Raw genomic sequence first — 12023 nt, forward strand, 5'->3', positions numbered from 1 at the left:
CTTCCACAAAAAAGTTAAAAGGTTTTGGCATTTCACTCTAAATGAGGATGAAATATCTTCCAAAATGCCAATTTTTTGAGGAAAATGAATTCAGTTTCTCAGCCAAATCTACTGAGTACTTAAGAAAACCTCTCTCTCTTGCTGTGATCTACTGTTGAAAACAAAAAATGTTTAATTTTTAGTACCTTTAGCTTACATGGGTATTTGTTATGAACTAAAAAACTTGGCTGAAAATCTGCCTTTAACATTTTCATTATTTTACATTATGTATTTCTAATATTTGTACAGGCTTCAAGGAACAGCATGTAAGTCCTAAGTGGCAATTTAATATCTAGAAGTTTATGTACATATTTATCCACTGTACTACATTGTCTTTGTCTTCTTTAGACTTCAACACTGTCAGGATTGCATTTTTCCTCAAAATTCTTAATTTTCTGCTTTCAGAATCAAACAGAATAGTATTTTTTCAAGAGAATTATGTTCATCACCCAGTACACTGAACATCTAATGGGAACACTTAACATCTGTTTAAATATCAATTCAATATACATTGTTTACCTTGAAGTGCATTTTTCTAAAAAGATGTTTGTGAAATTCCCTATGGAATTCACTTTGCACTCTGCTGCCTTTGGAGAAAATGTCTGATTATTTTTTCTTTGTTATTCCCAACCTCTACGCGCTTTATTCATAATACAATTTGTGTTTTTCTGCTGAATAATTTAACACCTGTGAATTCCTTTTTATATTAGTCAAAGGGACTCTGGCTTAGTAGTAAAAGTACTGCCTTATATTTGGATTACAGTAAGCATAAATCCTGCAGGGTTTACATTTTTGACAAAAGCTCTTCATATTCATTTTCTCTGTCACATCACAGTCATTTTGAGCATTTAAAGTGTAGTTATACTCTGATAAAGCAATGCTGTAAAAATGCTCAGTAGAGCTCGTCTTGGTGTGTATTCAGAGGCACATAAGTTTACTACACTGATAAAAATGCATCTTTTTAAAATTTAAATATTTATGTATGCTTCTGTTAACTCTGCAGAAGTAACAAAAGTAAGAGAGTGTAAGACGGACTCTAGAGCTTCTTATCCATGAACAGAATTATTTACTTTACTTTCCCAGTTAGTTTTGTAAAAAGAAAAGTGCCAGTACTCAGCTGGCTCCATGGCCCCTACCCCAGCCAATCCCTTGGCTGGAGCTCTGAGGTACCCATACTCACTACCGGCAAGTACACGCACAAAAAAAACACTGGTTACACCTATGCAAAACATAATTAAGGCAATGATGTTGCACAGGCTCTGGGAGGTCATAATTTAGCTAGAAGATTTCTCTCTCTCTCTCTCTCTCTTTTTTTTTTTAAGTCATGAGTATGCACAAAAAGGAGAAACCTAGCTCTGTCTTAATTACTAGGTTGAATTTGCACAGTTTTCAGTCTTTTTTACCTTATGAAAGGAAAAAACAATGGCATGCAAACATGAAATCCCATGATGCAATTTTACAGTCAATCTGGGTGCCAAAATGTTGTTCATAGTCAAAACACAACTGAATGTGGAGAGACTGCACAAATGCATAACCTTTTTAACAACAAATCAATCATCATGCAGATCTTTGCAGGAAGCTTGGAACATATCTCATTTTAACCTTATCAACAAAAATCAACAGAAAATCTATTGTAAAAATTCTACAGCCACTTTTGTTTTTAATGGAAAATTATGGTAGGTCTTCAGTGCTCAAATGACATTTCAGAAACACAGGCCCATCAATCAAGCACCACATCCATGTGCTCTGTTTCAAAGGTGTTTACTACCCAGGAACCATCAAATTACTCCTATGGAAAAAAAATCTATAGAGAATTGTTGCACCCAATAAGCAATATGCACACTATTAAAACATGTTGAATGGGAGGGAATGGCAACTGCAAAATGAGTGTGTGGGTGAATGAAGTTTCATGAAGTAGTTACATGAAGCCAGAAAATGCAACAGAAATCTCAGCTTCCAAGTAGAGGGATGTGGGAAATTATTTTCCCATCCTGTGAATATTTTGAGAGTTCTGGCACTTTCCTGTTTTGGAACAGGACAAAACTGAGACTGCTCGAAATTTTTGGCTGAGGAGAGGAGAAACCCACCATCTAACAAGGGTCAATAGACTAATGGTTAGGACAAGTTTGGGTGTGGGTCTCGACCAGTATGTCTACAGTACAAAACAACCCAAACCCTCTCATCTGTGAGTCTCAGAGCCCAGGTCAACTGACTTAGGCTTGTGCTACCATAAGCCGTGTCTACACGTGCACGCTACTTCGAAGTAGCGGCACTAACTTCGAAATAGTGCCCGTCACGGCTACACGTGCCGGGCGCTATTTCGAAGTTAACTTTGACATTAGGTGGCGAGACGTCGAAGTCGCTAACCCCATGAGGGGATAGGAATAGCATCCTACTTCGATGTTCAATGTCGAAGTAGGGACCGTGTAGTCGTTGCGCGTCCCGCAACTTCGAAATAGCGGGGTCCACCATGGCGACCATCAGCTGAGGGGTTGAGAGACGCTCTCTCTCCAGCCCCTGCGGGGCTCTATGGTCACTGTGGGCAGCAGCCCTTAGCCCAGGGCTTCTGGCTGCTGCTGCGGCAGCTGGGGATCCATGCTGCAGGCACAGGGTCTGCAACCAGTTGTCGGCTCTGTGGATCTTGTGTTGTTTAGTGCAACTGTGTCTGGGAGGGGCCCTTTAAGGGAGCAGCTTGCTGTTGAGTCCGCCCTGTGACCCTGTCTGCAGCTGTGCCTGGCACCCTTATTTCGATGTGTGCTACTTTGGCATGTAGACGTTCCCTCGCAGCGCCTATTTTGATGTGGTGCCGCGCAACGTCGAAGTTGAACATCAACGTTGCCAGCCCTGGAGGACGTGTAGACGTTATTCATCGAAATAGCCTATTTCGATGTCGCTACATCGAAATAAGCTACTTCGATGTAGGCTTCACGTGTAGACGTAGCCATAGTAAAATAACAGTGTAAGCCTAACTCCCTTGATCTAGGCTCTGATATTTGCTGCTGCAGGGCTTTTTTCACAGCATAGATGGACCCAATGTCTCCTCTTGGAGTTGTAATGGAGACTCACCTGGGATGGGACACAATCAGGTTCAAATCACTATTCCATCTGATTCTGAGCAAGGACTAGAACATGGGTCCCCTCCTTGCCCCAGGTGAGTGTCCTAATTCTGCTATAATTAACTATTGCGGAGCAGAGGGATGTGTTTCCACTGTTTTTTTCCCCCTCCAAAACTTCCATTCTGGATATAAGAAACCTCACTTAACTAACATCTAGCTGAATCTTGTATGCTCCCATGAAAATGTTCACTTTTGGGAAACTGGCATTTTCTGACTTTTTTTCTTAAATGCCTTACTAGCTGTTCTTCAAATTCCTAAATCCAAGGACATCCATACAAAGCACCTGCCTTTCATGCACCACTCCATCCCCTCACAACAAACAATGGATATGGGCAGTTCAGCCACCATTTTTCAAATGCATCTGATTTATAGAGCCCCAACAGATTCAAGGCTGGAATGCGGAGCACTCCAATTCACCACTTTTGACCGTGAAAAGGTCTTTCAGAATTACTGGTCCAAAGTTCCATCCTTCAAAACAGAGTAACATTCAAACTAGAAGGAGGTGTACTTGCTTATTGAAAAAGGCCAGTTCACAAGGCTGACCTGTTTAAGAACATTTGACTAGCCCCAAAAACCATAATCCTACAACTGAGAAAGAAAGCTAAGTTATTTACAAAGCCAGCCCAATGTAAAGGGGAAGTGAAAATAGCTATACAATATACAAACAAATGGAAAAAATAGGAAGTGGATAGCAGTAAATATCAACTAGAACCCACCCGGGAAAATTGATAAGAAATCTATGGACAGCAGTCATCCTAACAATGGTACTAATCAATCACGAGATGAAAAATGGTAAACTTGTAAAATGGTAAAACAATAATGCAGAAAAGTTTGTGTTCAATAAATATGGAACTGAAATTTCAGAGGTCAAAAACAGATGATGTAGTCTCAATGATGAAACACTTTAGAGTCCAACAATAATCACAGATGATGTTAAAAAGCAACAACCAAATTTGTATTTTAAATCAGCAGATCCAGCTCATTTAAATATGAGAATTATGGAAGAACTGACTGAGAAGTTCTCTGGACCATCAACATCAATTTTCAGCAAATCTTGGAACAACTGAGAAGTTACAGAGGACTAGGAAAAAGCTAAGATTGTGCCAATATTTAGAAAGAATAAACCCAATTAACTTCTGGCCTTTCAGCATGGTGTCAGCCTGAGACAAAATAATGGATTGACTGAGCTGAGACTGATTCATAGAGAATTAATGAAGGCTAATCAATACCAATCAGCATGGGATAATGGAAAATTAGATATTCTCAAACTAACGTGACATGCATTTTTCATAAGTTTACCAACTTGGTTGTTAAAGTATATTATATCAATACTATTAACCTTTGACTTAGTACTGCATGGCATCTTAATTAACAAAAAACAAAAAATCAAAATGGCAAACATTAAATAATTAAAAGCCAGTTAAATTATGTGTCAAAATATATTTATAAATGAGAAATCATTGGCAAGGGACTGTTTCTAGTGCAGTTTCACATTTTATTAAATTACTGTAAAAGAAACCATAAGATTGTCACTGATGACGCATTGCAGCTGACAAAAAATTGGGAGAGTGGTAAATAAGAAAGAGCACAGATCACTCATACAGAGAGATCTGCAGTGTTTCATAAGAAGATCACAGGTGAAGAGTGTGTGTTTCAATATGGCTAAATATATGGTTACCAACCTAGGAACAAAAAAGGTAGACCATAATTACAGAATGAACAGTTCTATCCTAGGAAGCAGTGACTATGACAGAGACACAGGGTCATAGCAGATAAACACGTGAACATGAGCTCCAAGTGCAACGCTGCGGCCAAAGGAGCTAGTGCAATCCTTGAGAGTTTAAACAGGTTCATTTCAACTAGCAATAGGGAAGTTATAATATCTCTGTATTTGGAACAGAAGCAGATGCTATTGGAATCTCATGGCCAGTATTGGTATCCATGCCACAAGAAAGACATCGAAAAACTGCAGATGTTTCAGAGAAGTATTACCAGAATGATTAAATAATTGGAAATCATATGCCATAGTGATAAACTTATTTAACTGAACATACAGAAAGTTATGGGGTAGCTTGATCAGTGTTTTAAGTACCTACAAAGGGAACAGAAAGGTCAGAATGGAAACCCATCACCCTAGCAGACAGGTATAACAAGAAAAAAAGGGTAGGAAGTTAGAGACTGATAAATTCCAATTAGAAATAAATCACAACTTTATAGACAGGACAATTAACTATTGGAACAGTTTACCAAAGACTGTTATGAACTCTCCATTGCTGGTATTTTAAAATTAAGATTGGATGTTTTTCTAGAAGCGTGCTCTAGCTCAAGCAAAACTATTGGACTCAAAGCAGGAATTAAAATAGAGAAATTCTATGCTCTGTGTTATATAGGATGTGAGATTAGATGGCCACAATGGTTCCTTCTGGTATTAAAAAATCTATGAAACTACATAGGTGCTTCCATTTTCCTCAAATATGTGTCAACACTTATTTTGTTGAGGAAGGGGTGGTAGAAACATTTTAGCTCCTATGCCCTCTACATGTTCTCTTCCTTCTGAAACTCAGTCATGTGAACAGGAGCTTTTAGACCTTAATTTATGAAAGGGAAGGTTGCACTTACATCTGTACTTTTGAAAATCTGCCCCAAATGTCTTCACCAATTGTTCACCAAGATACCAGGTTTGTTAACCAATGCAGTAAGTTAATTACAATGTTAAGCAAAGAAAAATATCCAAGCCAAAACATGTCATGTGGATAAAACAAGTTTAAAAATCAGTATTAGGAAAGAATCAGCTTTTTAAATGGCGAAGTTTAAAAACAGAGTAATTTGGTACATCTATATCCATAGATAAGCTGCACAGTATGCATTTAGGAACCCTAAAAAGGAAGATAAAATGTGTTCCAGTTGTCTCTTTCTTGGATTCTTCCACTATCCCCAACCAAGTTGAGGAAGCTAAAACTCCACAATACTGGCACCAGTGCTTTCCCAACAATATGGTTTCCATCCTATCAGTGGGACTGTTAGGTCAAAACATTTCAATTACGTTAGTAACCAAAACAACAAGGGAAGCACGGACCCAGGTGGCAGTGTGCCTTTTTCCATCTCCTCATTCTTTTTATCGTCTCTCACTTCCCACATATGATAAACCTCTTCTCCCCCCAATCAATTACCCATCCCCAAAACCCATGCATTAAGTAGTCATCTTGACCACTTCACCTGCAAGTTGTAGTTCTTTCCTTCGGCCTTTGCTACTCTTAATTGTGTTTTAGGACAGGGACTATAACTGTGTATATGCAGGGCAGGATTAAGGCACACACATTATAGGCAATCATCATCATCTTTTCCCTATTTTGATCGTATGAGAAAGAAAATACATAATGGGATTCCCCACTCTCCCTCCTCCTGTACCATGTTTTTAAAAGATTGGTTTCATCCAATCTTGGTCCATTTACACTGAAACAGATAAATCATAATAGCATAGTTACAGCATTGCACATTCCCAAAGGGCGACGTTTAAGTGAATTGCATTCCCAGTTGTGCATTTCCATACCTTTAAAATATTCTGATTTCTTTCACTATGAATCTTAATTTTGAAAGTCCTGGTTTTGTAATGCTTGTATTTGATATTGATATTCCTGTGACTTTTTTTCATCCTTAATTTAATCACAGGTATCTTCTACAACCATAACTCCACCTTAATGTAGGTTTTTGTTCAGAAACAAATAGTATTCAAACAAAAAACCAAAAAACCAAAAAAAAAAAAACCCAACTCCCTAATTAAATTTGATAACCATTTTCTAAACATGACTGTTTTTACAGCTCATACTCTATATAGCCATGTTTGTTCTTTTCACACACAGGTAATTTCTTAAATCCATATGTTTTGGATCACATGTAGCAATCTCTAGCTTTGGCCTCTCAGCTCAAAATAATAATGTTTAATTAAATATTGCAGCATTATAATTTGGGTTGCAGCTGAACAGAACAGCACAATTTGCTTATTAACTGGTAAAATGAAATTAAGAAAATATCCCTTTTACAGTTGAAAAAATTGGAATACCAGTACAGAAAAGTATTTTGGAAGAAAAGAGTGAAAGTAGAAATGGTGCCCAGTTTAATAATTGCAGTATGCATAATTCATAACTACAACTAGAGCCAAACAGTTAGTGCTTATTCAGCCAGCACCAAAAGTTTATATGTAATTTCTTATTATCACAGAACAAGAAGTCTGAATATTGGTAATGAACCTGTGGTCTGCTACTATTATTTTCATTACTGAGAAAGTATCAGATGACATGAACTAAATGAATAAATTTCATCCTTCATTCTGAATTATGACACATTATGTATGCACAACTTTGTAAAAAGTTCAACTATCATAGTCTTAAAATTGGAAATATCTCTTTTATCGGTTGAAGTCCAGGTACGTAAGACAGGTTTCTTTTGGATCTTTTCCAAAATGTTAAAAATACTTCTAAAGCTGTTCATGGAGCTCAACATTGATGAGGGCAATCAAGTTTTAGAAGAAACTATATCAGATTGTATTTTCCCCTGCTCAAACTGGAGCTATCACAAGCAAGCCAAATTAAAAGACTTTTTTGCTCACAGGGGAAAAATTAAATATTTTGCATGTTAAAAAAAAAGTTGGTTCACACAATACAAGCACTGCAGTAAAACCAGATGGTACTTTGGCATACTTATTTTAATCTCTCTCTTCTAACAACTTCAGTAGTAGCCGACAATCACATCAGCTATTTATAAAATTAGAGCTATTGGGGTTAATAGAAATAATGATAATCTTTTCCACAACCCTTTCTACTACCTCACATGGGAAATTTGAAAAGATAGGTTGTGCACTTTAAATCCATTGTGGAAACTGCCTTGTGTGACAAAGAACAGAAGAGGAACAAAATTGTTTGGATATACCAAAATGAGGATAGGAAACATGTGATATGGATTTTAACAAGGCCACAACTTTACTATATAGACGCATGGTACTATCCAACAAATAAAATGTACAGTGCAGGAAAACCTATGTTCATGCAAATTGTCACCTGGGATTTTCACCAGCCCAACCCCTTCCTCCCCTCCACATTTCATTTTCCATCCAAGTCCTGCCTCTGTCCCCGCCAGCTCAAGACTTACCATCTACTCCCCTCACAGGATGGGTAAGTAGAAGTAGGGCTATAAGAATGCAGATGTTGGGCCCCTGCCATACCAATCACAGAAGTCCCCAAACCCTCTCTCCATTCTATTCCTTTACCAGCCCCTCCTTTTAAAGTCCTTCACCAAGCCATTTATCTCACCACTGGATGCCTTCCATATGGAGCGCCTGCACTAGACATCCACCACTGAGAAACATTAGCAATTTGCTTAGCTGCTTCCCTCCCTACGCAGCTGGGTTCCCAGACATCTCCCAATGGCTTCTTATAGAGCAGCTCCAACAGGGGAAGCCCCATTTTCCAAGAAGAACCCACTGTTCTTTGCATCACTTCAGTATCATCAAGGAGCATCAGCAGTTGTATTGTTCACAATTACGTACAAGAACAGAAGAGGCAGAAATACCTTATTAACTGTGAAATGAAATGATCAAATTCACCCCGATTCAAGAAATGTTAAATTATCATGTAATAGACAACTTCAGGTGTTCATTGTTTTCATTAAAAATACCCCATACACCTGCTTTATTATTAGAAGTATTTTGTAAAAAAATCCCACATGCATTTTGAAAAGGAATTCTCAGCTTCCCCAAGCAATAACACAGAGCATGCTCCCTCCTCATATATTTTCTTCAAAGGGTTGTGATTTTAATTATAAGTTCTTTTGGCAAGTGACAATTCCCAAAGGCTTCCACTGCCTCACCTGTATTTTTGTACATGGAAAGAGATTCTTTCTGAGCACAGATAGGCTCAGCCACAGTTGTGCAATATATGCTTCCACTGTCCATATGTAATTAAAACAGTTACTGCAGTCTCCATATGTGCAGATTTTTTTTTCTTGCCAGTTACCTGAGGCTTTCCATCCTTACATCCCCTTACATCACAGGCTATTACATTAAAAAAATAGAAATAGCTGGAACTTATTAAACCACTGAGTATCTCTCCCTGTGTGTGCAGAACGGTTTTCTACACTACAGTTTCTAATGATTTGTATACAGAAATCCATTTTTAAGTGCTTGAAATGACAGGGTTTTCAAAACTGGGAGACTATTTGATTTATAAATTAACATATCTTGCTATTAGATCTCCCCCCACCCTCTGGCATTGTTACATAAAACTTATATTTTAATAAATCCCTAAACAAACAGTTTCACTTTTTATGTCAACAGATGAAACCATGCAATTTCCCTATTCTTCGCTTTAGAGCCCACATATATTTGTATTTGCCACTCTTACAGGGATCTGTAGATTACAGGGATTTGTTGAAAGATGTTTTTGTTGGAAGATGCCTTCTGACAAAACTTTTGTTGACAGATCGCGGCCAAACTGCCAAACAGATCACAAGAGCAATATGGTTTGTCGACAGAGCATGGCCAGACTGCCTAGCTGCTCTATCAGCAAAACAGCCAATCAGAAGCACAGCAGAAAGGGCAGACAGAGGGTCCTCCCAGAACATCCAGACAGGCTTTCTGCCGACAGGTCTCTGTCAATGGCTATTATTCCTTATGGGGAGCAGGGTACAGCTTTGACAAAAGTGCTGCATTCTGTCAACTTACTATTGACAGAACACCTGGGCACTCTGTGGATTTTGTTGGCAAAAATGGCTGTTTTGCTGACAAAACCCTGTAGTGTAGACATGGCCTTAGTCATCCGGGATCTTCATATCCATGTTCAAAAGGTACACTATAATACATCCTGGCCGAAACACAGCAGTACAATGATGTACAGTTTGGTCTGTTCAAGAATAACAGAAGGCCATATAAAAACAAAAAGGCAGTCCAGTAGCACTTTAAAGACTAACAACATAATTTATTAGGTGGTGAGCATTCGTGGGACAGACCCACTTCTTCAGACCACAGACATACCAGAACAATATTGAGTCTGTTCTGGCATGGCTATGGTCCGAAGAAGTGGGTCTGTCCCACTAAAGCTCACCACATAATAAATTATTTTGTTAGTCTTTAAAGTGCTACTGGACTGCCTTTTTGTTTTGATAGAATACAGACTAACATGGTTGTCTCTCTGTTACTATTCAGAAGGCCATATAGCGAATGAATCCATCCTATATTGCAAACAGTCTTCATGTATAGAAAAATAAATGAATATAGCTGGAAAATGTCAGGCAGGTTACTTTATGGGTTTTTTAAAGCTTTGCATTAGTGATCCTGCTACTATATACATATCATCTTGTCCAGAAACCAGATTAGTGAGGGATTTATAATAATGAAATCCAAATGCTCACTGACACCAGTTAATATACTAGCTCTGCTTGAGATGATTAATTGGAGATATCTAAAGATACTGACAGAAATGAAATAATCAAAACTAATTGTTTTATAATTCGGATCACAGATTCTCTATTAAATGTCAATCGTATCATATGCTTGCCACCAGAAATATAGTGAACTGGGAGAGAGGGTTGGTAAGTATTCCACTACAAAGCAAGAAGACAACACTTCAAACTGTTTCTGAGATTTGTATTCGTCTTGGGCATGTTCAAGTCAGTCTGCTTTTGAGCTCCTGGAAAGCTAGTGTTGAACATTTTGGTGAAGTCTTTGTTAATTTAAAGACAAGGAATAAAACTATTATTACAAAACATTAGCAACAGATATATTTTAGTTATTTTGTAATGCTACACCAGTAGGAAAAAACAGGTTTAATTTGCCGTTTAAAATTGGAATCATTCCCTAAATTACAGTTAAAGTTTCTAAAAGAACATACAAAATTCACATATATTTTAAATTCAGATGGACTCAATTTAGCAAAGATGAATTTTTTATAATTTCTAAAGTAAACAAATTGTACTTTACAAAACAAAAACTAGTAATGATCATGCCTCATTTTTAAAAACAAGTTACTTTTAGCATCCAAACTTGTAACTATATTTGATCACAGCTGTACTACTTAATTTACAAGAGTAATACTAGTTCAGTTTTGAAAAGGATTAATATTTGAAAAAACTGATTGCACTTATGTCTCACATGAAATGGATTTTTGTGGTATTTAGATGAAAGTGTATTCAATACAGTCTAGGCCTTTAGATAATGGTAAGCCGGTAAGCCACCCCCTTTTTTTTTTTAAATTGATGACTAGGGAAGAAATACTAATTCAGAAAAAATGTACAGAAAACATTAGACTTTCAAGGTGGGTATTTGGCCCTCATATTAAAGTCATAACAATGTGTAATAAATACTACTTTGTGGTCCTCCCCATCTTTTGCAGATGCTGTTAGCACTGGTGTATATTTTAGATGGTCTATTGGATAGATATACTAATAAAAACAAATTCTAGCTGTGGACTAGATCCACTTGCATTAACAAAAACAAACTAAAGAGCAACTTTCATAATTTCTCACTCTCAAAATAAATACTCTGTTATTGTGTGCTTCTTTGAATACTGACTAATTAATGTCTCTCTCTCCTTAACCAAGATGCAAACCAGATATAAGCATAGCTATTTTGCATTGATTGATAGAACTCCTTAACATAACTGAAAACTCAAGATGTATGAATATACATTGTATTCTAATATGCTATTCAATTTAAAGTGCTCTACACTAAAATATAAACTTGAAAGAGAGATGCGAAATAACTTTCTCAAATTAAAAAAAAAACCATGGTGTTAAGTTCTTCTGAGGAGTTTGTCTGGGCCTACACAAAGGCAAATGTGAAGATGAACCTGCTGTTGCTTTCTATGAAATTTTACCAAA

The 12023-nt window shown here is 37.3% G+C and overlaps 1 protein-coding gene across 8 annotated transcripts in view; it reads right to left on the reverse strand.

Annotated features, from left to right (window-relative positions):
* The window catches only part of PAM (peptidylglycine alpha-amidating monooxygenase), a 273477-nt gene that overhangs the window by 101443 nt on the left and 160011 nt on the right, over window positions 1-12023 (reverse strand). The window lies entirely within an intron of this gene.

The sequence above is a fragment of the Carettochelys insculpta genome, chromosome 5 (assembly GCF_033958435.1).
Source record: "Carettochelys insculpta isolate YL-2023 chromosome 5, ASM3395843v1, whole genome shotgun sequence".
NCBI lineage: Eukaryota > Metazoa > Chordata > Testudines > Carettochelyidae > Carettochelys > Carettochelys insculpta.